Consider the following 24,183-nt stretch of genomic DNA (forward strand, 5'->3'; position numbering starts at 1 on the left):
TTGTTACTTGGTATTGTTTGTTTGTTTAGCTGAAAACAAGATGGTGCATCTCAAGTGATTTCATCCTGCAAAATATCTAATAAATAAATAAACATTGATGTAATTTAAAAGCCAAAAATTACAACCTGAACTCAAACCATAATCTGTTTGATTCTCCCCTTAATATGTCAATTCTAAACGGTTAAATCCGGTTTCTGACAACATCTGGATGTAATCCTGTTTCTGACAACATCTGGATGTAATCCTGTTTCTGACAACACCTGGATGTAATCCTGTTTCTGACAACACCTGGATGTAATCCTGTTTCTGACAACACCTGGATGTAATCCTGTTTCTGACAACACCTGGATGTAATCCTGTTTCTGACAACACCTGGATGTAATCCTGTTTCTGACAACACCTGGATGTAATCCTGTTTCTGACAACACCTGGATGTAATCCTGTTTCTGACAACATCTGGATGTACAGCACACTGTTCTATTTTAAGGAAGGTTGGATAGGCGGTCTAAAAATGGCAGCATAAATAAACAATTCATACTTTGTGAGCACAGTGTGCAAAACTTTATTTTCTATGAGCCAATCCATTATTTTATAAGTGTTGTTTCCGTCGTGCATATAGGTATGCAGTTAGATGTTGTATTCTGGGAGCCAGGCCCTTCCGGAAGGGCCCCAAAACGAGCCCATAATTCACTGTCATGGTGAACAAGTACCTATCCTGTATAGATTACGCAGGATAGATTAATGATGCTCATCTCTGCTGCAGCAGCCAGCTCTTCCATGCAGCTCAGTGTACCCTATAGAGCCATAGATAGCCTAAAGGGTAGGTACTAGAGATTCATTAAATAGCTAGCTTAGCCTGGTCCCAGATATGTTTAGGCTGTACAGTCAATTCCTGCTACATAGTCAACTCCAAATACCTTGGTCCTAACATTCCATCTATAAACACCTTGGTCCTACATTCCCTCTATAAACACCTTGGTCCTACATTCCCTCTATAAACACCTTGGTCCTTACATTCCTTTAATAAACACCTTGGTCCTTACATTCCTTTAATAAACACCTTGGTCCTTACATTCCTTTAATAAATACCTTGGTCCTACATTCCATCTATAAACACCTTGGTCCTTACATTCCATCTATAAACACCTTGGTCCTTACATTCCCTCTATAAACACCTTGGTCCTAACATTCCTTTAATAAACACCTTGGTCCTACATTCCATCTATAAACACCTTGGTCCTAACATTCCCTCTATAAACACCTTGGTCCTTACATTCCATCTATAAACACCTTGGTCCTTACATTCCTTTAATAAACACCTTGGTCCTTACATTCCCTCTATAAACACCTTGGTCCTTACATTCCATCTATAAACACCTTGGTCCTTACATTCCCTCTATAAACACCTTGGTCCTTACATTCCTTTAATAAACACCTTGGTCCTTACATTCCCTCTATAAACACCTTGGTCCTTACATTCCATCTATAAACACCTTGGTCCTTACATTCCCTCTATAAACACCTTGGTCCTTACATTCCTTTAATAAATACCTTGGTCCTTACATTCCTTTAATAAACACCTTGGTCCTTACATTCCTTTAATAAACACCTTGGTCCTTACATTCCCTCTATAAACACCTTGGTCCTTACATTCCCTCTATAAACACCTTGGTCCTTACATTCCTTTAATAAACACCTTGGTCCTTACATTCCTTTAATAAACACCTTGGTCCTTACATTCCCTCTATAAACACCTTGGTCCTTACATTCCATCTATAAACACCTTGGTCCTACATTCCCTCTATAAACACCTTGGTCCTTACATTCCTTTAATAAATACCTTGGTCCTACATTCCATCTATAAACACCTTGGTCCTTACATTCCATCTATAAACACCTTGGTCCTTACATTCCTTTAATAAACACCTTGGTCCTACATTCCTTTAATAAACACCTTGGTCCTACATTCCTTTAATAAACACCTTGGTCCTACATTCCATCTATAAACACCTTGGTCCTACATTCCTTTAATAAACACCTTGGTCCTACATTCATTTAATAAATACCTTGGTCCTTACATTCCTTTAATAAACACCTTGGTCCTACATTCCTTTAATAAATACCTTGGTCCTACATTCCATCTATAAACACCTTGGTCCTACATTCCCTCTATAAACACCTTGGTCCTACATTCCCTCTATAAACACCTTGGTCCTTACATTCCATCTATAAACACCTTGGTCCTACATTCCATCTATAAACACCTTGGTCCTTACATTCCATCTATAAACACCTTGGTCCTACATTCCCTCTATAAACACCTTGGTCCTTACATTCCATCTATAAACACCTTGGTCCTACATTCCCTCTATAAACACCTTGGTCCTTACATTCCATCTATAAACACCTTGGTCCTTACATTCCATCTATAAACACCTTGGTCCTACATTCCCTCTATAAACACCTTGGTCCTTACATTCCCTCTATAAACACCTTGGTCCTTACATTCCATCTATAAACACCTTGGTCCTACATTCCCTCTATAAACACCTTGGTCCTTACATTCCTTTAATAAATACCTTGGTCCTACATTCCATCTATAAACACCTTGGTCCTTACATTCCATCTATAAACACCTTGGTCCTTACATTCCTTTAATAAACACCTTGGTCCTACATTCCTTTAATAAACACCTTGGTCCTACATTCCTTTAATAAACACCTTGGTCCTACATTCCATCTATAAACACCTTGGTCCTACATTCCTTTAATAAACACCTTGGTCCTACATTCATTTAATAAATACCTTGGTCCTTACATTCCTTTAATAAACACCTTGGTCCTACATTCCTTTAATAAATACCTTGGTCCTACATTCCATCTATAAACACCTTGGTCCTACATTCCCTCTATAAACACCTTGGTCCTACATTCCCTCTATAAACACCTTGGTCCTTACATTCCATCTATAAATACCTTGGTCCTACATTCCATCTATAAACACCTTGGTCCTTACATTCCATCTATAAACACCTTGGTCCTACATTCCCTCTATAAACACCTTGGTCCTTACATTCCCTCTAATAAACACCTTGGTCCTTACATTCCATCTATAAACACCTTGGTCCTTACATTCCCTCTATAAACACCTTGGTCCTACATTCCTTTAATAAACACCTTGGTCCTTACATTCCTTTAATAAACACCTTGGTCCTTACATTCCTTTAATAAACACCTATAATGGACTAAGACATAATGTAGATATACATGCAAAAGTATTCATCCCCCTTGGCATTTTTCCTATTTTGTTGCATTACAACCTGTAATTTAATTGGACTTTGATTTAACGTAATGGACATACACAAAACAGTCCAAATTGGTGAAGTGAAATGAAAAAAATTACTTGTTTGAAAAAATGTAAAATGGAAAAGTGCATATGTATTCACCCCCTTTGCTATGAAGCCCCTAAATAAGATCTGGTGCAACCAATTACCTTCAGAAGTCACATAATTAGTTAAATAAAGTCCACCTGTGTGCAATCTAAGTGTCACATGATCTGTCACATGATCTCAGTATATATACACCTGTTCTGAAAGGCCCCAGAGTCTGCAACACCATTAAGCAAGAGGCACCATGAAGACCAAGGAGCTCTCCAAACAGGTCAGGGACAAAGTTGTGGAGAAGTACAGATCAGGGTTGGGTTATAAAAAAATATCAGAAACTTTGAACATCCCACGGAGCACCATTAAATCCATTTTGAAAGAATGGAAAGAATATGGCACCACAACAAACCTGCCAAGAGAGGGCCGCCCACCAAAACTCACGGACCAGGCAAGGAGGGCATTAATCAGAGAGGCAACAAAGAGACCAAAGATAACCCTGAAGCAGCTGCAAAGCTCCACAGCAGAGATTGGAGTATCTGTCCATAGGACCACTTTAAGCTGTACACTTTACAGAGCTGGGCTTTACGGAAGAGTGTCCAGAAAAAAGCCATTGCTTAAAGGAAAAAAAATAAGCAAACAAGTTTGGTGTTCGCCAAAAGGCATGTGGGAGACTCCCCAAACATATGGAAGAAGGTACTCTGGTCAGATGAGACTAAAATGTAGCTTTTTAGCCATCAAGGAAAACGCTATGTCTGGCGCAAAGCCAACACCTTTCATCACCCAGAGAACACCATCCCTTCAATTCTGACCAGCTTCCCAGTCCCTGCTGAGGAAAAACATCCCCACAGCATGATACTGCCACCACGCTTCACTGTGTGGATGTTTTTCATTGGCAGGGACTGGGAAACTGGTCAGAATTGAAGGAATGATGGATAGCACTAAATACAGGGAAATTCTTGAGGGAAACCTGTTTCAGTCTTCCAGATATTTGAGACTGGGACAGAGGATCACCTTCCAACAGGACAATGACCCTAAGCATACAGCTAAAGCAACACTCGAGTGGTTTAAGGGGAAACATTTAAATGTCTTGGAATGGCCTAGTCAAAGCCCAGACCTCAATCCAATCGAGAATCTGTGGTATGACTTAAAGATTGCTGTACACCAGCGGAACCCATCCAACTTGAAGGAGCTGGAACAGTTTTGTCTTGAAGAATGGGCAAAAATCCCAGTGGCTAGATGTGCCAAGCTTATAGAGACATACCCCAACAGACTTGCAGCTGTAATTGCTGCAAAAGGTGGCTCTACAAAGTATTGACTTTGGGGGGGTGAATAGTTATGCACGCTCAAGTTTTCTGTTTTTTTGTTTTATTTCTTGTTTGTTTCACAATAAAAACTATTTTGCATCTTCAAAGTGGTAGGCATGATGTGTAAATGAAATGATACAAACCCCCCCAAAATATATTTTAATTCCAGGTTATAAGGCAACAAAATTACTTACGGCAATACAGATTACTACGGCAATAGTTCCTCAGATTACTACGGCGATAGTTCCTCAGATTATTACGGTGATAGTTCCTCAGATTACTACGGCGATAGTTCCTCAGATTACTACGGCGATAGTTCCTCAGATTATTACGGTGATAGTTTGTCAGATTACTAGTGATAGTTCCTCAGATTACTACGGCGATAGTTCCTCAGATTACTACAATGATGGTTCCTCAGATTACTGCAATGATAGTTCCTCAGATTACTACGGTGATAGTTCCTCAGATTACTACGGTGATAGTTCCTCAGATTACTACAATGATAGTTCCTCAGATTACTACAGTGATAGTTCCTCAGATTACTACGGTGATAGTTCCTCAGATTACTACAATGATAGTTCCTCAGATTACTACAGTGATAGTTCCTCAGATTACTACGGTGATAGTTCGTCAGATTACTACGGTGATAGTTCGTCAGATTACTATGGCAATAGTTCCTCAGATTACTACAGTGATAGTTCCTCAGATTACTACGGCGATAGTTCCTCAGATTACTACGGCGATAGTTCCTCAGATTACTACGGCGATAGTTCCTCAGATTACTACGGCGATAGTTCCTCAGATTACTACGGCGATAGTTCCTCAGATTACTACGGCGATAGTTCCTCAGATAACTACGGTGATAGTTCCTCAGATAACTACGGTGATAGTTCCTCAGATAACTACGGTGATAGTTCCTCAGATTACTACAATGATAGTTCCTCAGATTACTACGGCGATAGTTCCTCAGATTATTACGGTGATAGTTTGTCAGATTACGCTGAGGTAGGTGCAATCAGTATATTTAGGCTGTCATCTGTACCAACCAACCCTTATATACCCTCCTGCAGTAAATGCCCTGATGTATTGTGACACCACACTTCACTGCTACCAAAGTTTTACATTTCCCACAAAACACACGGCGAATGGTGGAGGATTGGCAATAATGTGAAACCTAGTCTAATCCACTGGGGAAATACAGGACTGTTTTCCAGCCAGCATTATGACAGAATGCTAGTCGAGATAGAATAGGGAAATAAAATCTTCATTTCTTATTAATACTACATCCACAGGCTACTCCGTAATAATGTAGGCTTCTCCACGCAAGTCAAATAACAGGTATGTACAGTGTGTTTTCACAGGGCTTTATTGAAATGAAGAGAGATTGTTTCCCTCGCTGTATATTTAGATGGACATTCTCTCTCTCTCTCTCTCTCTCGATAGCTACAACACATTGTCTATATTTCCATCTCTCTCTATCCCTCTCCCCAACTCTCTCCCATTTCTCCATCTATCTCGATCCATCTCCCAGGTATCCAAAGGCTGGTTATTATGTCCAGACATACACCACAGAAAATGACTTAGTGGCTCCGCTCCAGATCTGTGTGAATAAGTGAGAGCTGCTGTTCTGACTTCCTGGGCCCTGCTTCAGGCCAGGACAGTGTCAATGGACGACTCAATGAATTATTGCAATAGTCCATCCCACATAACCCAATGTATTGCGTACTGCAATACATTTGGTGCCAATACATGAATTACAATCAGTAGAAATAATGTACTACAAACGTATGCAAAATATAAAGTATATCTTCTTTCATGTTCTTCCATTTTGCTGTAATGAGCATGTATTATCCCTGTATCTAGCACGTATTATCCCTGTAACTAGCATGTATTATCCCTGTAACTAGCATGTATTATCCCTGTAACTAGCATGTATTAGCCCTGTAACTAGCATGTATTATCCCTGTAACTAGCATGTATTATCCCTGTAACTAGCATGTATTATCCCTGTAACTAGCATGTATTATCCCTTTAACTAGCATGTGTTATCCCTGTAACTAGCATGTATTATCCCTTTAACTAGCATGTGTTATCCCTTTAACTAGCATGTATTATCCCTGTAACTAGCATGTATTATCCCTGTAACTACATGTAACATCCCTGTAACTAGCATGTATTATCCCTGTAACTAGCATGTATTATCCCTGTAACTAGCATGTGTTATCCCTGTAACTAGCATGTGTTATCCCTGTAACTAGCATGTATTATCCCTTTAACTAGCATGTATTATCCCTGTAACTAGCATGTATTATCCCTGTAACTAGCATGTATTATCCCTGTAACTAGCACGTATTATCCCTGTAACGAGCACGTATTATCCCTGTAACTAGAATGTATTATCCCTGTAACTAGCATGCATTATCCCTGTAACTAGCATGCATTATCCCTGTAAATAGCATGTATTATCCCTGTAACTAGCATGTATTATCCCTGTAACTAGCATGTATTATCCCTGTAATTAGCATGTATTATCCCTGTAACTACCATGTATTATCCCTGTAATTAGCATGTATTATCCCTGTAACTACCATGTATTATCCCTGTAACTACCATGTATTATCCCTGTAACTACCATGTATTATCCCTGTAACTAGCATGTATTATCCCTGTAACTAGCATGCATCATCCCTGTAACTAGCATGTAACATCCCTGTAACTAGCATGTATTATCCATGTAACTAGCATGTATTATCCCTGTAACTAGCATGTATTATCCCTGTAACTAGCATGTATTTTCCCTGTAACTAGCATGTATTTTCCCTGTAACTAGCATGTATTTTCCCTGTAACTAGCATGTATTATCCCAGTAACTAGCATGTATTATCCCTGTAACTAGCGTGTATTATCCCTGTAACTAGCATGTATTATCCCTGTAACTAGCATGTATTATCCCTGTAACTAGCATGTATTATCCCTGTAACTAGATGTTTTATCCCAATAACTAGCATGTATTATCCCTGTAACTAGCATGTATTATCCCTGTAACTAGCATGCATTTTCCCTGTAACTAGCATGTATTATCCCAGTAACTAGCATGTATTATCCCTGTAACTAGCATGTATTATCCCTGTAACTAGCATGCATTATCCCTGTAACTAGCATGCATTATCCCTGTAACTAGCATGCATTTTCCCTGTAACTAGCATGTATTATCCCAGTAACTAGCATGTATTATCCCAGTAACTAGCATGTATTATCCCTGTAACTAGCATGTGTTATCCCTGTAACTAGCATGTGTTATCCTTGTAACTAGCATGTGTTATCCCTGTAACTAGCATGTATTATCCTTGTAACTAGCATGTGTTATCCCTGTAACTAGCATGTATTATCCCTGTAACTAGCATGTGTTATCCCTGTAACTAGCATGTGTTATCCCTGTAACTAGCATGTGTTATCCATGTTGCCACATGGAACCTCATTGTAGTAGAGATCTTACAGACAAGCGGTACTGATGCCAGATTAATAGATGAAACTTAGCATGGTTAGTAAACAGCTGGAAGTGGCATCAAATATTCACTATGCTCCTACTGTCCTCTTCCTCCTTCTCCTCCTCCTCACCATCCTGACCTTTCTACTGTTCTCATGCCACTCCTCCTCCTCCTCCTCAGCTGTCTCATCACCAGAAGTAGAAAATACTGTATTGTTACTATGTGTTTATAAACCTAAACAGAACAATTCATTCTCAACGTTCCAATGGTGTAAATCAATTGAGTAACATGATCTTAAATACATAATTATCTAGTTAATGCAGCCTTGTGTATGTTGATTATTATTGACCACTGACTTGAGGTATCGGTGATTTGTGACGCTCCGTCTTCTACTATGCCATGAGCCGTGCCGTAAGCCAGGAAGAGGAGGGTTGCTCAAAAAGCAATATAAATCAGAAATGTGTAGTTTTCTCCTGCACTCGCCTGTAAGATAACATTTATCCAGTGAAAGCCCTCTAGCTCTCCGTCTCAAACTTCATTTCCATTTTGACTCTTGGCAAGCTAGCGGTTAGCGCCCGTCTCCAGCTCTGCTGGGATTAGTGAAGCACCTGTAGATTGGGCAAGAGACCAAAACAGAGTCCAAAATGGCATCCGATTCCCTACATTGTACACTCCTTTTGGTCAAAAGTAGTGCACGGAATAGGTAACAGGGTGCCATTTGAGACTCATTCCCGAGTTCTCTCTCTGACCTGGTCACCTCTGGAAGTAGCTCCCATCCTGGAAGTGTTTGCCTGCAAAAACCCTATTCCTCAACCAACTGAGCAGCTGCTCTCCTCAAACCAAGCTGTCAAGGTGCAGAAGGCTTCATAAATATATATTACATCAAATCACCACATATATTAAAATAGGGAGTTATCTCTTCTGGCCCTGATGTGATCCCACCGGAGCGCTCTCCTCTCTCTGTCCTCTCTCGCTCATCTCTCTCTCTCGCTCTTATTCTCTCTCGTCCGCTCTAGTTCCCTCTCTCTCCTCTCTCTTTCCTCTCTCTCTCCCTCGCTCTCTCTCTCATTCCCCCTCTGTCCTCTCTCTCTCTTATTCCTACTCTTGTTCTCTCTCCTCTCGCTCTCTCGTTCTCGCTCTTATTCTCTCTCGTCCGCTCTAGTTCTCTCTCTCGCTCCCTCTCTCTAGGCAACTACAACACATTGGCCTAGCAATATAGACAGAGGACAACAGAGGAGAACAGGTTTCATTTCATTGTGAACTGCCTTTTCAATTACTTTGGTCCTCGTAGCTCCTGTTGTAGAGTCCACCTCCTGACCCACAGGGACTTGGTTGTTGTCAGACATCTGGGGGCTCCACATCCCTACATGTAGATTGGGTTTGTATGTATTCTCTCCATACAGGGGAGTGATTTGTCATTGGGCAGTGTGGTCCAAACAGCAGGAGACAGGACAGTGTTACAGTAGTAGCTGATATATCCTGGTGATATTGGTCATAAAGGAAGCTGCTGGTGTATATTGTTGGGAAAGGAACTGGTACTAGACAGCTACTCTGTTATAGGGACTGGTAGTAAACAGTTACTCTGTTGTAGGGCCTGGTAGTAGACATCTACTCTGTTATAGGGACTGGTAGTAGACAGCTACTCTGTTATAGGGACTGGTAGTAGACAGCTACTCTGTTATAGGGACTGGTAGTAGACAGCTACTCTGTTATAGGGACTGGTAGTAGACAGCTACTCTGTTATAGGGACTGGTAGTAGACAGCTACTCTGTTATAGGGACTGGTAGTAGACAGCTACTCTGTTATAGGGACTGGTAGTAGACAGCTACTCTGTTGTAGGGCCTGGTAGTAGACAGCTACTCTGTTGTAGGGCCTGGTAGTAGACAGCTACTCTGTTATAGGGACTGGTAGTAGACTGGTACTAGACAGCTACTCTGTTGTAGGGCCTGGTAGTAGACAGCTACTCTGTTATAGGGACTGGTAGTAGACAGCTACTCTGTTATAGGGACTGGTATTAGACAGCTACTCTGTTGTAGGGACTGGTATTAGACAGCTACTCTGTTGTAGGGCCTGGTAGTAGACAGCTACTCTGTTGTAGGGCCTGGTATTAGACAGGCACTCTGTTATAGGGACTGGTAGTAGACAGCTACTCTGTTGTAGGGCCTGGTATTAGACAGCTACTCTGTTGTAGGGCCTGGTATTAGACAGGCACTCTGTTATAGGGACTGGTAGTAGACAGTTACTCTGTTATAGGGACTTATCTATCTAGCTTATCTATCTAGCTTATGGTTTGAGAGGTCATCTGATTCCTAATGGCTGCGTGTTTTTGGGAAGCCATCTTAATGCCCACAGATTGTGTGGACTGCTGATCGGCAACCTCTAGAGCCTGGGGGTCAGAGGCTGCCTAACAGTAGACCACCCAGGATGGAGGATCTGACAGTGGACCACCCAGGATGGAGGATCTGATAGCTGATAGTGGACCACCCAGGATAGAGGATCTGATAGTGGACCACCCAGGATAGAGGATCTGATAGTGGACCACCCAGGATGGAGGATCTGACAGTGGACCACCCAGGATGGAGGATCTGATAGCTGATAGTGGACCACCCAGGATAGAGGATCTGATAGTGGACCACCCAGGATAGAGGATCTGATAGTGGACCACCCAGGATGGAGGATCTGATAGTGGACCACCCAGGATGGAGGATCTGACAGTGGACCACCCAGGATGGAGGATCTGACAGTGGACCACCCAGGATGGAGGATCTGACAGTGGACCACCCAGGATGGAGGATCTGACAGTGGACCACCCAGGATGGAGGATCTGACAGTGGACCACCCAGGATGGAGGATCTGATAGTGGACCACCCAGGATGGAGGATCTGATAGTGGACCACCCAGGATAGAGGATCTGATAGTGGACCACCCAGGATGGAGGATCTGATAGTGGACCACCCAGGATGGAGGATCTGATAGTGGACCACCCAGGATGGAGGATCTGACAGCTGATAGTGGACCACCCAGGATAGAGGATCTGATAGTGGACCACCCAGGATGGAGGATCTGATAGTGGACCACCCAGGATGGAGGATCTGATAGTGGACCAACCAGGATGGAGGATCTGATAGTGGACCACCCAGGATGGAGGATCTGATAGTGGACCACCCGTAGTGCACCACTTAAGACCAGGGTCCTATTCCTTACATAGTACACTACTTTAGACCAGGGCCCTATTCCCTATATAGTACACTACTGTAGACCAGGGTCCGTGTAGTGTACTACAGGGCCTTTGGAAAGTATTCAGACCCTTGATTTTTTTCCACATTTTGTTACATTACAGCCTTATTCTGAAATTGATTAAAAAAAAATTCTCAGCAATACCACATAATGACAAAGCAAAAACAGGTTTGTATTTTTTGTGTGCAAATGTATTAAATTAAAAACAGAAATACCTTATTTGCATAAGTATTCAGACCCTCTTCTATGAGACTTGACATTGAGCTCAGGTGCATCCTGTTTCCATTGATCATCCTTGAGATGTTTCTACAAATTGATTGGAGTCCACCTGTGGTAAATTCAATTGATTGGACATGATTGGTAAAGGCACACACCTGTCTAAATAAAGGTCGTACAGTTGACAGTCCATGTCAGAGCAAAAACCAAGCCATGAGGTCGAAGAAATTGTCCGTAGAGCTCCGAAACAGGATTGTGTCGAGGCACAGATCTGATGTAGGGAACAAAAAAATATCTGCAGCATTGAAGGTCCCCAAGAACACAGTGACGTCCAACATTCTTCAATAGAAGAAGTTTGGAACCACAAAGAGCTGTCCACCTTACCAAACTGAGCAGTTGGGGGAGAAGGGCCTGGGTCAGGGAGATTTGTTTGTTGTGTGTTTTTCATTTAACTAGGCAAGTCAGTTAAGAACACATTCTTATTTCCATTGACAGCCTACCAGGGAACAGTCAGCTAACTACCTTGTTCAGGGGTAGAACAACAGATTTTTACCTTGTCAGCTTGGGGATTTGATCCAGCAACCTTTTGGTTGCCTATGACCAAGAACCCAGTGGTCACTCTGACAGAGCTCAAGAGTTCCTCTGTGTAGATGGGAGAACCTTCCAGATGGACAAACATCTCTGCAGCACTCCACCAACCAACGTTGTTATGACGTAACAAGCAGCCTTGTCTCAGAGAAAGACGTATAACACTATATGTCCTCCAAGATGTATGATAAGTTATATCATCTAAATCGTATGGTATTGTACGACCACTATTACATTCATTATGTAACCAAACCTAATGTAATACACTGTACCATAGTAAATTGAGGGAAACAGATATACATACCAAATCCTACTAATTGCCCTGAGGCCTGATTGGAATTTCAGCCTGACCCTTAGCTTCCTAAGCTAAAACATGTCACATTTATAACCGTCATTTATCATAGTCGCTCACCTTCAAATTCTACTTCCACAAAGGACAGATCAGAAAGACAGTAATTTATGTTCTCCATAAAAAAAATCCACATTTTAATGTCAGTCTCTGTGAGATTTAATGGGATACTTCACACAGCTCTCAGCATATTACAATGGGATCATTTCATTTTTTTGGTGACGGTGACTTATTTGACATATTGTACATGTGGTCATGACATATTTGACATGGTACTGTGTGAAGTCTTCAGATTCCCACTAATAAGATGTGGTACAGAGGGAGACCATTAAGACAGACCCAGGTAGGGTGCACCCTATTCCCTAGGTAGGGCCCTATAAGTCAGACCCAGGTAGGGTGCACCCTATTCCCTATGTAAGGCCCTATAAGTCCGACCCAGGTAGGGTGCACCCTATTCCCTATGTAGGGCCATATGGGCCTTGGTCAAAAGTACATTTAGGTTATTTAGCAGACGTTCTTAACCAGAGCGACTTACAGGAGCTCAAGGGCACAGACATTTTGTTTTCTTCACCTAATTGGCTCAGGGATTCAAACCAGCGCCCTTTCAGTAACCCTCTTAACCGCTAGGCTCCCTGCACTATATAGGGGAAAGGGTGCCATTTGGGACTCAAGCCCATGTAAATCAATCCCAGATATGATGGCTTGATGTAGTTGTAGTGTCTTTCGTATCATTAAATGTGAAGACTGTTATTTTATCAAATCAATTCTCTAATTATTATTACGTGATTACTAATCATGTAAATTTAATTAACTAGGAAGTTGGGGCACCACGGAAAATGTTCAGATTACAAAGTTATAATTTCATATCTGATCAATTAGTCTTCTATTAATGAATTATTATTATTACCTTCGTCAGTCTCATCTGAACGTCGTAAATTGTTGGTTATCTGCTCAAACCCGGCCTAAACCATGAATCATCTGTACACCAATTCGCTTAATCTTTTACTTACTAACTAAATAATCACATAAATGCACAAACAAACAAACAGTAGATATTGGTTACTGATAATGATAGGGAAGATCCCCTAGTGGGCTAAACCGATATGATAGCTTGGTATACAAAGGAAAGAAGGTGTGGACAGATAAAGGAGCGGGAAAGACAAAATGGATCACTACACACAGTGGATAATTATATTCATTGAAATGCTAATCCTTTGCACATGAACGCTCACTCATTCGGGAATAATTGCAATCAATATATTTACGCCCATATGTCGTTGTTGTCTTCTGTTGGAATCGTCGGTCCGTCTGCTGGAGAGTCAGTTCATCAGAGAGTCTCTGCATACTTCATCCAGGAGAAACAATGTCTTTCATGGTTGTAGCTCTAGCGGCGGCTCCTGATAGTGTTTGTAATGGATACGTCAGGCGAACCATTGTTCTTAGAATAGATGTTTCGGGTGGTTGTCGGTATTTGCATCCTAGGTTTACATAATTTCTAGCTGCAGTCTAGTAATTAGTATCTAAGATTTGCTCTTATTCTGTAGGGATCGATAGTTTCAGAGTTTAATAGTCTCAGAATTTCCAGCCGGGTAGCCAATACTCCACGTGGTATGGTTAGGAATTCAACAACCATTGCAACCTTAGCTTACACCGATGTATGCGTGGTCTAATGTGAATTTCCTCAGGAGTGGGTTTTATTCGTAACAATAGAAAAGGGCGGTTCCATGACGCCAGATCATGTCTGTGCTCACGGGATCGTAGCCACTGACTAGTTTAACTTGACAGGGAATACAATTCTCTCAAATTAAAGGTTAACATCACATTACATCATTTCACAAATAGTTTCATCTTTACTCATACATTTTATACAAGAATTAGATGCAAACCCCATAATTGAGAAATGTAGACATTCAGAGATATCGCTACGTGTGTTTCCTGTCCTCCATGAGGTCACCAAATGAAACACTCATCATACCCATCCCTTAAGTATCCACGGACCCTTCCCACATCCTCAAAAGTGGACATATTGTTTAATTCTCCCATTTTGGTGATTTAGGAGTTTGGCAGAGTGAAATCCTTTGTTCACTCTGTGGTCTCTCTCTCTGCATGACCAGGGTTAGAGAGTCTCCACCAGGAATTTATGGCTTGAGATAACAGAATGTGGGTGTAGGAGAGAGAAAGAGAGAAAGAGAGAAAGAGAGAAAGAGAGAAAGAGAGAAAGAGAGAAAGAGAGAAAGAGAGAAAGAGAGAAAGAGAGAAAGAGAGAAAGAGAGAAAGAGAGAAAGAGAGAAAGAGAGAAAGAGAGAAAGAGAGAAAGAGAGAAAGAGAGAAAGACACGATTTACACCCAGATAAGGCCAAGTCATGACAGTAGCTTTTGGCATGAAATGTTTACTAAGTGTCTGTTGAACCACAACACCCTGACAAAGGGAGATGAGAGAAATCCATATCAGAACACCAGGGATATCCATACAGTAACAACCTGAGAAAGACCAGAGGGACATTACATCACATCGTTAATAAGAAGATATATGGACTTGAGAGGGTGATGTAAGGGGCTTGCGTCCTAAATGGCACCCTATTCCCTATTTTGAGCACTACTTTAGACCAGAGGCTCTGGGCAAACATGGATAGGGAATAGGGCGCCATTTGGGACTCACATTGGACTTGAGAGGATGATGTATGGTGATGTAGAGCCCACCCTCACGGGAGATCCATCTTGTCAACAGACCACGGGACTCACGACGGCAGGGAATCAAAATCAAATCAAGTTTTATTAGTCACATGCGCCGAGTACAACAGTGAAATGCTTACTTACGAGCCCCTAACCAACAATGCAGTTAAACAAAAAAATAAGGCAAAAACAATTATAAATAAAAGTAACAAGCAATTAAAAGAGGGAATCCTATCAAACCACAACACTCTGGTTGTAATTAAGGACATAATGAAAAGACGGAATGTGGACATGAAGGAAAAATGAATTGTGTCTAATTGTTGGTAATTTGTCTGATATTTTTGCATTGGCCGTTCTAAAACAACTCCCAAAATACTTCCTCAAAATGAAAGCCTGGATTGCAATGTGAACGGAATCTTCATAAAATGGCATTCTGTTCTTCTATATCTTAAAGTTTACTGTCTAGTACAGGTACCCCAAATAACACATTCCTCTAAATCATTAGCAGTTACTTCACAACAAATGCAACACTGGACACTTCTATTCCCCTGAACACCGTGGCTGTTGTTGTGAGGTTAATGAGACAGTCAGTAGAATCACATACTCTCCATGAGGGATGAAATGGATGTTTTTACCAAGAAGGTCAGGAGTCAGGCTCAACAGAATGAACACAGGGGGGGGAAGAGGAATGTTCAATCACACGGCACCATGTCCATTTTCAACCCAGGACCTTGAACTTGCAAGGTGACTGGCCGTTTCAACAGCAACAACCAACCAATCACCTTAATTCAACTGCACATCTCTAGAATTACTCATTTTTCAATGTTGTTACCAACCTGACAACATCCAATGTTTTAGTATTTTCCTGCAGGTCTCCTATTGTCATCAATGCAGGGTTAACTAGAAAGTTAGATTAATGCATTTGGAGCTGAAGATGTGAAAAAACATCATTTTGCCATCAACTGCCAGCTCCATGCAATTTCAGACGCAGTTAGGTAGGCATGTTTTGCATATCATAGCACACACACACACAAAAGCATGGAAGCACACACACACAGCAAGCATCATATCATAATGCAAGGTTAAGCAGTTGGGGAGTAATTATGTCATTTGTAATAGTAATGCCTGCATCTTTCATCCAAGCATTGTTGTTTACTGTGATGAGATCTTTATGTGGTGCGTTCATCACACCCCTTCACCAACCCGAGAACTCTGTACTGTCCGGGGTTCTAGCACGTGTTCTGTCCGGGGTTCTAGCACGGGTACTGTCCGGGGGTTCTAGCACCTGTTCTGGGGTGCTAGCACGTGTACCGTCCGGGGGTGCTAGCACGTGTACCGTCCGGGGTGCTAGCACGTGTACCGTCCGGGGTGCTAGCACGGTGTGCCAGATGGGGTTCTAGCACGTGTGCCAGATGGGGTTCTAGGACGTGTGCCAGATGGGGTTCTAGGACGTGTGCCAGATGGGGTTCTAGGACGTGTGCCAGATGGGGTTCTAGGACGTGTGCCAGATGGGGTTCTAGGACGTGTACCAGATGGGGTTCTAGGACGTGTACCAGATGGGGTTCTAGGACGTGTACCAGATGGGGTTCTAGGACGTGTACCAGATGGGGTTCTAGGACGTGTACCAGATGGGGTTCTAGGATGTGTACCAGATGGGGTTCTAGGATGTGTACCAGATGGGGTTCTAGGATGTGTACTAGATGGGGTTCTAGGATGTGTACTAGATGGGGTTCTAGGATGTGTACTAGATGGGGTTCTAGTATGTGTACTAGATGGGGTTCTAGTATTTGTACTCTACAGTAACCATCATACTAACAGGATCAGCAGCTGTCTTTGAACCAGAATCAAAGTTGTAACCTTGACATTGAAAGTAGGCTGAATTATCTCAATGTTGTTTTTTTACCCACATATATTCCCAATCCAAACACACATTAAGTGCAATTACTGAGCTTTAAGGAACCAAAACAACATCTAACATGATAAATGCATTATTAACCAACCAACCGGCCAGTCCAGACGCTAAGGCTACTGGTGGGGCATTCTGGGTAAATACTTCACATTTGTTTAATGAATTCCTTTGACTAAAAGCAGAGTATTGATTTCAGTAATGGCTCTACAAATATGTTGGACATCCATGGTGGGTAATTAAAACAATATGTATGAACTATAAATCATCTGTAGAAGGACCAAAGTGATGCCCACTACAGGTCAGTGGAGTGGGGCACTGTTAAAAACTGGACATTACTGTAAAGGCCATGATACACTGCCAATCTTTTAAGGCCCATTGGTTACTGCAACTATTATATATTGAAAATGAGCAACTTTTTACTATCTAGGGAATCTTGATCGGCAGCTCACCCTAGTGGGCAATTTGTAGGAATCTTCCAATCAGAGCGCAGATATCGGTCATGTGATCAGTCTGCTGTTCCACATGGCGACCGTTTGTGAGCTGAAGCAGGAGCGAAAATCAACTCATGTTGGCGTGAAATATGTTGCTCCACAACAATACTACATCAGGATACGCAAAAAAAATTACTTAAGCACTGGAAGCATTAGAAATAGCACACATAGAAGAGATCCACCACATCTTAGACTTGCTTTCAATGAGAATCACAGATCTATAGCTCTTATTTCTATGTGAATTTGGTCTGGTCGCCCAAAAGGTTACATATTGCACCTTTAAGGATCTAAGGCACTCTGTTCCCTATATAGTGCACTACTTTTGACCTGGCCTCCATAGGGCCCTGGTAGAAAGTAGTGCACTATAAAGGGAATAGAGTGCCATTTGGGATGCATAACATTGAGGCAAATATGAAAGGACAGGTTTTAAGATTGGGTCACTTTATTTGGATCTTCTACAGATAGAAAATCCAGACTCTCTACAGATGGTCTCACTATCAACACAATATCTGTGTATAAGCAACTGCTTGATAAGGTTAGGCTTAGGATTAGGTTATAAAGCATAAAAATATTACAAAAATAAAAAATTGTTTTGGTCTTTACTACTAAATCACATCGAAACGCATTGAATAACATTCATAAATGGCAAAACAAACAGTAAAATAATAAATCATAGGAAAAAAGGTTTTATAATGTCTGTCTTGAATTTAGGAGATATTTTTTTTTAATCTAGAAATATTTAGTTTTTTTTTTTTTTTTACGCACAGTATTTAACCCCTTTTTTTGGGGTAGGCACAAAACTACCTTCATACTTCCATAATTTTTTAAAAAACAGGTACCGGTTACCTTCAGACAAGTCCCTTGACATTTGTGGGGGGTTTAGAGGTAAATGGAGACCAGCATCGTGTTGGTGAGAGTCTCCCCTTTCCATAGAGTGGTCATAATAGTTCAGCCGCTACTGAGGTTTTTGTGAGAAGACCGATTTTATATGTATTTCACATCTACAACATTGATACCCTGCTCTGCAACACGGATACCCTGCTCTGCAACAGAGATACCCTGCTCTGCAACAGAGATACCCTGCTCTGCAACAGAGATACCCTGCTCTGCAACAGAGATACCCTGCTCTGCAACAGAGATACCCTGCTCTGCAACAGAGATACCCTGCTCTGCAACAGAGATACCCTGCTCTGCAACACGGATACCCTGCTCTGCAACACGGATACCCTGCTCTGCAACACGGATACCCTGCTCTGCAACACGGATACCCTGCTCTACCAGACAGAGAGACAGAGAGAGTAATTACTATGCTATAAGCTGTTAGCTACATACATTTGCATGATCTCAATGACAGATTCTCCATTTTAGAGCTAGTCGTATCAGATCCTGCTGTCAGGAACTAGCAGAGCAGGGGATAAATCTACCCAGTGCCTTGTCTGGCCCACACCGACACTATGATTACATCAAATGGAAGAATTACTGGCTCTCTTTATCACCAGGTCTGAGTCCCAAATGGCACCCTGTTGTAGGCCCTTGTCGGCCCTGGTCAAAAGGAGTGCACTACATTGGGAACAGTGGGCCATTTGGGATGCAGTCCTCTTCAATTCCCCCCCCCCTCCCCCCACACACACCATGGTAATTTATAAGCGAACGTACAGATCTGAAATGATCTTCCCTCTGCTGTGGTCTACTGTCCATAAATCTATTATATAGAGCTTTGGCTGTTAGTCTTCTTTTTCAGGCCTCGCCACACACATTCATTTCTCCAAGTATATTTAATTCCCATTCCACAATCATGGCGTAGACACTGAATTATTATTTCAATGTTATGTTGAAATCACAAAACAATGCTTTTAACGTTACCTTAGGTCATTGTATAACGTCACTGTAAGTGTTAAATTAGATTGTGAATAGTGAATGGATTAGTGAGTTCAAGTACATTCAGATATATGGAATATAATAAAGTTGAACAATAAAAGCATATTGATATTGAACTAACAGGACAGGTCTGATTGATGTCTTTATGCATGTACTGTATATGTCCAATCCACATCTGTTTTAACAGCTGTGTTCCTTTTGTGTAATATAAATTGACCCTAAAAGGTCAGAATGGCTGAGGTCATCTATGGAACTCTAAAGCCTGCTGATCACTACCGATGCCAATTCAATTTCATTTCTTTATATTCCTTTTCTCTCAGTGCTCTTAAACGCAAGAGGAATTAATGTAAAAAGACCAAATAAATACACTGAACAATACATTCTATAGGTTCCAAGTGAACTGACCTTCAACGGTACCCTTTAGCTTGTCAATATAAGCTGTTTGAAGTCTCTACACTCTTCCCTCCATTTATATATAAAAAACACACTTCACAGAACAATAATGTCCTTCTATCAATGTCCTGGAGTTCCTAGTGATTTCTTCACATCTTGTCTGACGTCTGTAACAAAGTGGACTTATTCTGCTTGGGAGAATGAACATTTCGATATCTCTCTACGAGATCCTCCATCCCTAGTGCAGTAACTATATCTTATTAGCTTCTGAATCCCACCTGTCAAGTCATGTGACACGGGAATGGCTGAGGTGGTCAGAGGAGGTCAAAGCGGTATTGATTTTCCAGAATGGCATCAAAACAAAAACGCTCCTAACTGACTGTGGCCCTGCTTCTCAGAGATACAGGCTGTGTCCCAAATGATTCCCTGCATAGTGCACTGTGGTCAAGAGTAGTGCGCTATATAGTGAATAGGATGCCATTTGGGACGCGTGCTGACGCGTGGTGTGTGAATAGGTATCATCAGACACATCAGTCGGTCTGTACAGGTGGAAAGAGCAGGCTGATTCCCTATCAACTGGCCTCTTCTCTCCAGCTCCTCTAAAAGCCTTATTGATCTATCAGAACGAAGAAGAGAGGGGGGATAGAGAGAGAGGGAGAGAAAGAGGTGGGATGAGAGAGAGGTAGAGAAAGAAGTGCAGAAGTGCAGTTAACGTCCTACGGTCCCCTTCCTTTCTCTCATTTTTATCAGAAAAACATGGAAATGTGGTTTAGAGGAACAGCAGTAAGATGAGAAGCTTAGGGGAAAAAAGATTATATGAATTTAAATAAATGGCTGCTTTAAGTCCTAACGGTTAATAACATTACCAAGGAGAAATTAAGGTCTCTGATACCCTCAGGATACTGGACTACTGGAGTAGAGAGGGTCTGAGGCCCTCAGGATACTGGACTACTGGAGACCCTCAGGATACTGGACTACTGGAGACCCTCAGGATACTGGACTACTGGAGGCCCCTCAGGATACTGGACTACTGGAGTAGAGAGGGTGTCTGAGACCCTCAGGATACTGGACTACTGGAGTAGAGAGGGTCTCTGAGACCCTCAGGATACTGGACTACTGGAGACCCTCAGGATACTGGACTACTGGAGACCCTCAGGATACTGGACTACTGGAGACCCTCAGGATACTGGACTACTGGAGTAGAGAGGGTCTGAGGCCCTCAGGATACTGGACTACTGGAGTAGAGAGGGTCTGAGGCCCTCAGGATACTGGACTACTGGAGTAGAGAGGGTCTCTGAGGCCCTCAGGATACTGGACTACTGGAGTAGAGAGGGTCTCTGAGACCCTCAGGATACTGGACTACTGGAGACCCTCAGGATACTGGACTACTGGAGACCCTCAGGATACTGGACTACTGGAGTAGAGAGGGTCTCTGAGACCTTCAGGATACTGGACTACTGGAGTAGAGAGGGTCTCTGAGACCCTCAGGATACTGGACTACTGGAGTAGAGAGGGTCTCTGAGGCCCTCAGGATACTGGACTACTGGAGTAGAGAGGGTGTCTGAGGCCCTCAGGATACTGGACTACTGGAGTAGAGAGGGTCTCTGAGACCCTCAGGATACTGGACTACTGGAGTAGAGAGGGTCTCTGAGACCCTCAGGATACTGGACTACTGGAGACCCTCAGGATACTGGACTACTGGAGACCCTCAGGATACTGGACTACTGGAGACCCTCAGGATACTGGACTACTGGAGACCCTCAGGATACTGGACTACTGGAGTAGAGAGGGTCTCTGAGACCCTCAGGATACTAGACTACAATGTCAACCATTGGTGGGAAAATACACATATTTTCGTATAATATTCACGTGAAAATCTGTGGCCAAAAGGATGGAAACCTATCTATACATGTACATATTGATCGATACTGAGTGGAAACATATTCCCTATCAGAGTGCTTTTTAACACTTTCTACCATTCAGGTGTCTGAGAAAATACATAACATAGCATTTGGTCAAACATAACCTGTAAAACATAACTGGTCAATTTAATGGCTTTGTGCATACACTATGTATACAAAAGTATGTGGACACCCCTTCAAATTGATGGAGTCAGTTATTTCAGTCACATCCGTTGCTGACAGGTGTATAAAATCGAGCACACAGCCATGCAATCTCCATAGACAAACCTTGGCAGTAGAATGGCCTTTACTGAAGAGCTCAGTGACTTTCAACTTGGCACTACTTTGATACTGTATCTGTCATCTGTAAATAATGCTCCTAAACTAGAGTTTGTTACAATGGTGACTCTAGCCCCACCAGACCCAAAACATCCATTTAAAGTTAACCAAACAGGGAGGGTTATAGACACTAACTACATATTCATCAAACTGTAATTGTCTGTCAAGTTGGAGCTGGATAAACATCTGTATTATTATGGGCAGGGCTCCAGCCCCCTGCAGGAATCAATTTCAATTATGTTTAAATCCATAGTCATGCTATCAAATGTAAATGGAAACCCTTTTATATTATACACACAAACAATGGGAACATAATACACTACGCAATTAATCCTCCATTTAAAATAACCAGTCCCTCAGAGTTGGCAGTATTTCATCCAAGGCAATAAAGTCATGGCTATTAGGAACTATTAGGAACTAGCACAGTAGAATATATGTCACGTTGTATAAATTATTAGAGACAGGCGCAGGAATACGTAATAGGGGATACTCCACCCAACAATACAACATGCCATGAAAAGGCACGGGGACGAAGCCCAAAACAAACACATATACAAAAACACAGGGATGTAAACCCAAACAAAAGACAGAGGTTTAACCTCTAATAAATACACGGGACGAGACCCGTAATAACAATTGCACAAAACACGACAGCCTGAAACAACAACACAGGTACTCACAGGACCAGCGGACATGGTAACAATAACCTACAAGACAATGGCGAACAGAGGGCACATATATACAATTTTGAATCAGGGGGAAATAGGAACCAGGTGTGCGTAATTAGACAAGACAGTCCGGGGTTGGTGGTAATGACCCATTTCAGTGACACCTAGAAGCCGGTGACGTAGAACTCCGGAACTGGTACACGGAATGAGCAGCAGTACCGGAGGGATCCGTGACAGTATATGAATAGTTATTGGGGGGGAGGAAAGGGGGCTCTTTGCATCAATTATTATCAAAAGACCGAAACTTTTTGCCAGAACTGTGTGGTTCTTGATTTAATATCTTTCTCTTTTCATGTTCTTGTTGATTCTTTGATTATATCATTAAATCTATCTGGGGTTGAAAATCATGTAGGCCTACAGCTTAAACAATTAACCCTTTAGTTTAGTTGCAAGTTGAGCTTAAACAATTAACCCTTTAGTTCTGGTCCAAGTTAAGCTTAAACAATTAACCCTTTAGTTCAGTTGCAAGTTGAGCTTAAACAATTAACCCTTTGGTTTAGTTGCAAGTTGAGCTTAAACAATTAACCCTTTAGTTCAGTTGCAAGTTGAGCTTAAACAATTAACCCTTTAGTTTATTAGCAAGTTGAGCTTAAACAATTAACCCTTTAGTTCAGTTGCAAGTTGAGCTTAAACAATTAACCCTTTAGTTCTGGTCCAAGTTAAGCTTAAACAATTAACCCTTTAGTTCAGTTGCAAGTTGAGCTTAAACAATTAACCCTTTGGTTTAGTTGCAAGTTGAGCTTAAACAATTAACCCTTTAGTTCAGTTGCAAGTTGAGCTTAAACAATTAACCCTTTAGTTTATTAGCAAGTTGAGCTTAAACAATTAACCCTTTGGTTTAGTTGCAAGTTGAGCTTAAACAATTAACCCTTTAGTTCAGTTGCAAGTTGAGCTTAAACAATTAACCCTTTAGTTCAGTTGCAAGTTGAGCTTAAACAATTAACCCTTTGGTTTAGTTGCAAGTTGAGCTTAAACAATTAACCCTTTAGTTCAGTTGCAAGTTGAGCTTAAACAATTAACCCTTTAGTTCTGGTCCAAGTTAAGCTTAAACAATTAACCCTTTGGTTTAGTTGCAAGTTGAACTTAAACAATTAACCCTTTAGTTTAGTTGCAAGTGGTTTAATGAAGGATCAACTCCTCTCTCAGAAAGCATGAATTAAAGCCATATCAGACAAATCATATCAGTCTTGTGTTGTATATTATGAAGGACATCTATATAAATGCATCATTCAACCATGGCAGTAACAATAACAAAACGCACATGTCAATACAGACGGCTGAAATGGTTGCATTGTGCTCCTTGTAAA

This window comes from Salmo salar, chromosome 02 (assembly GCF_965601325.2).
Source record: "Salmo salar chromosome 02, fSalSal1, whole genome shotgun sequence".
In the NCBI taxonomy this organism is placed as follows: Eukaryota; Metazoa; Chordata; class Actinopteri; order Salmoniformes; family Salmonidae; genus Salmo; species Salmo salar.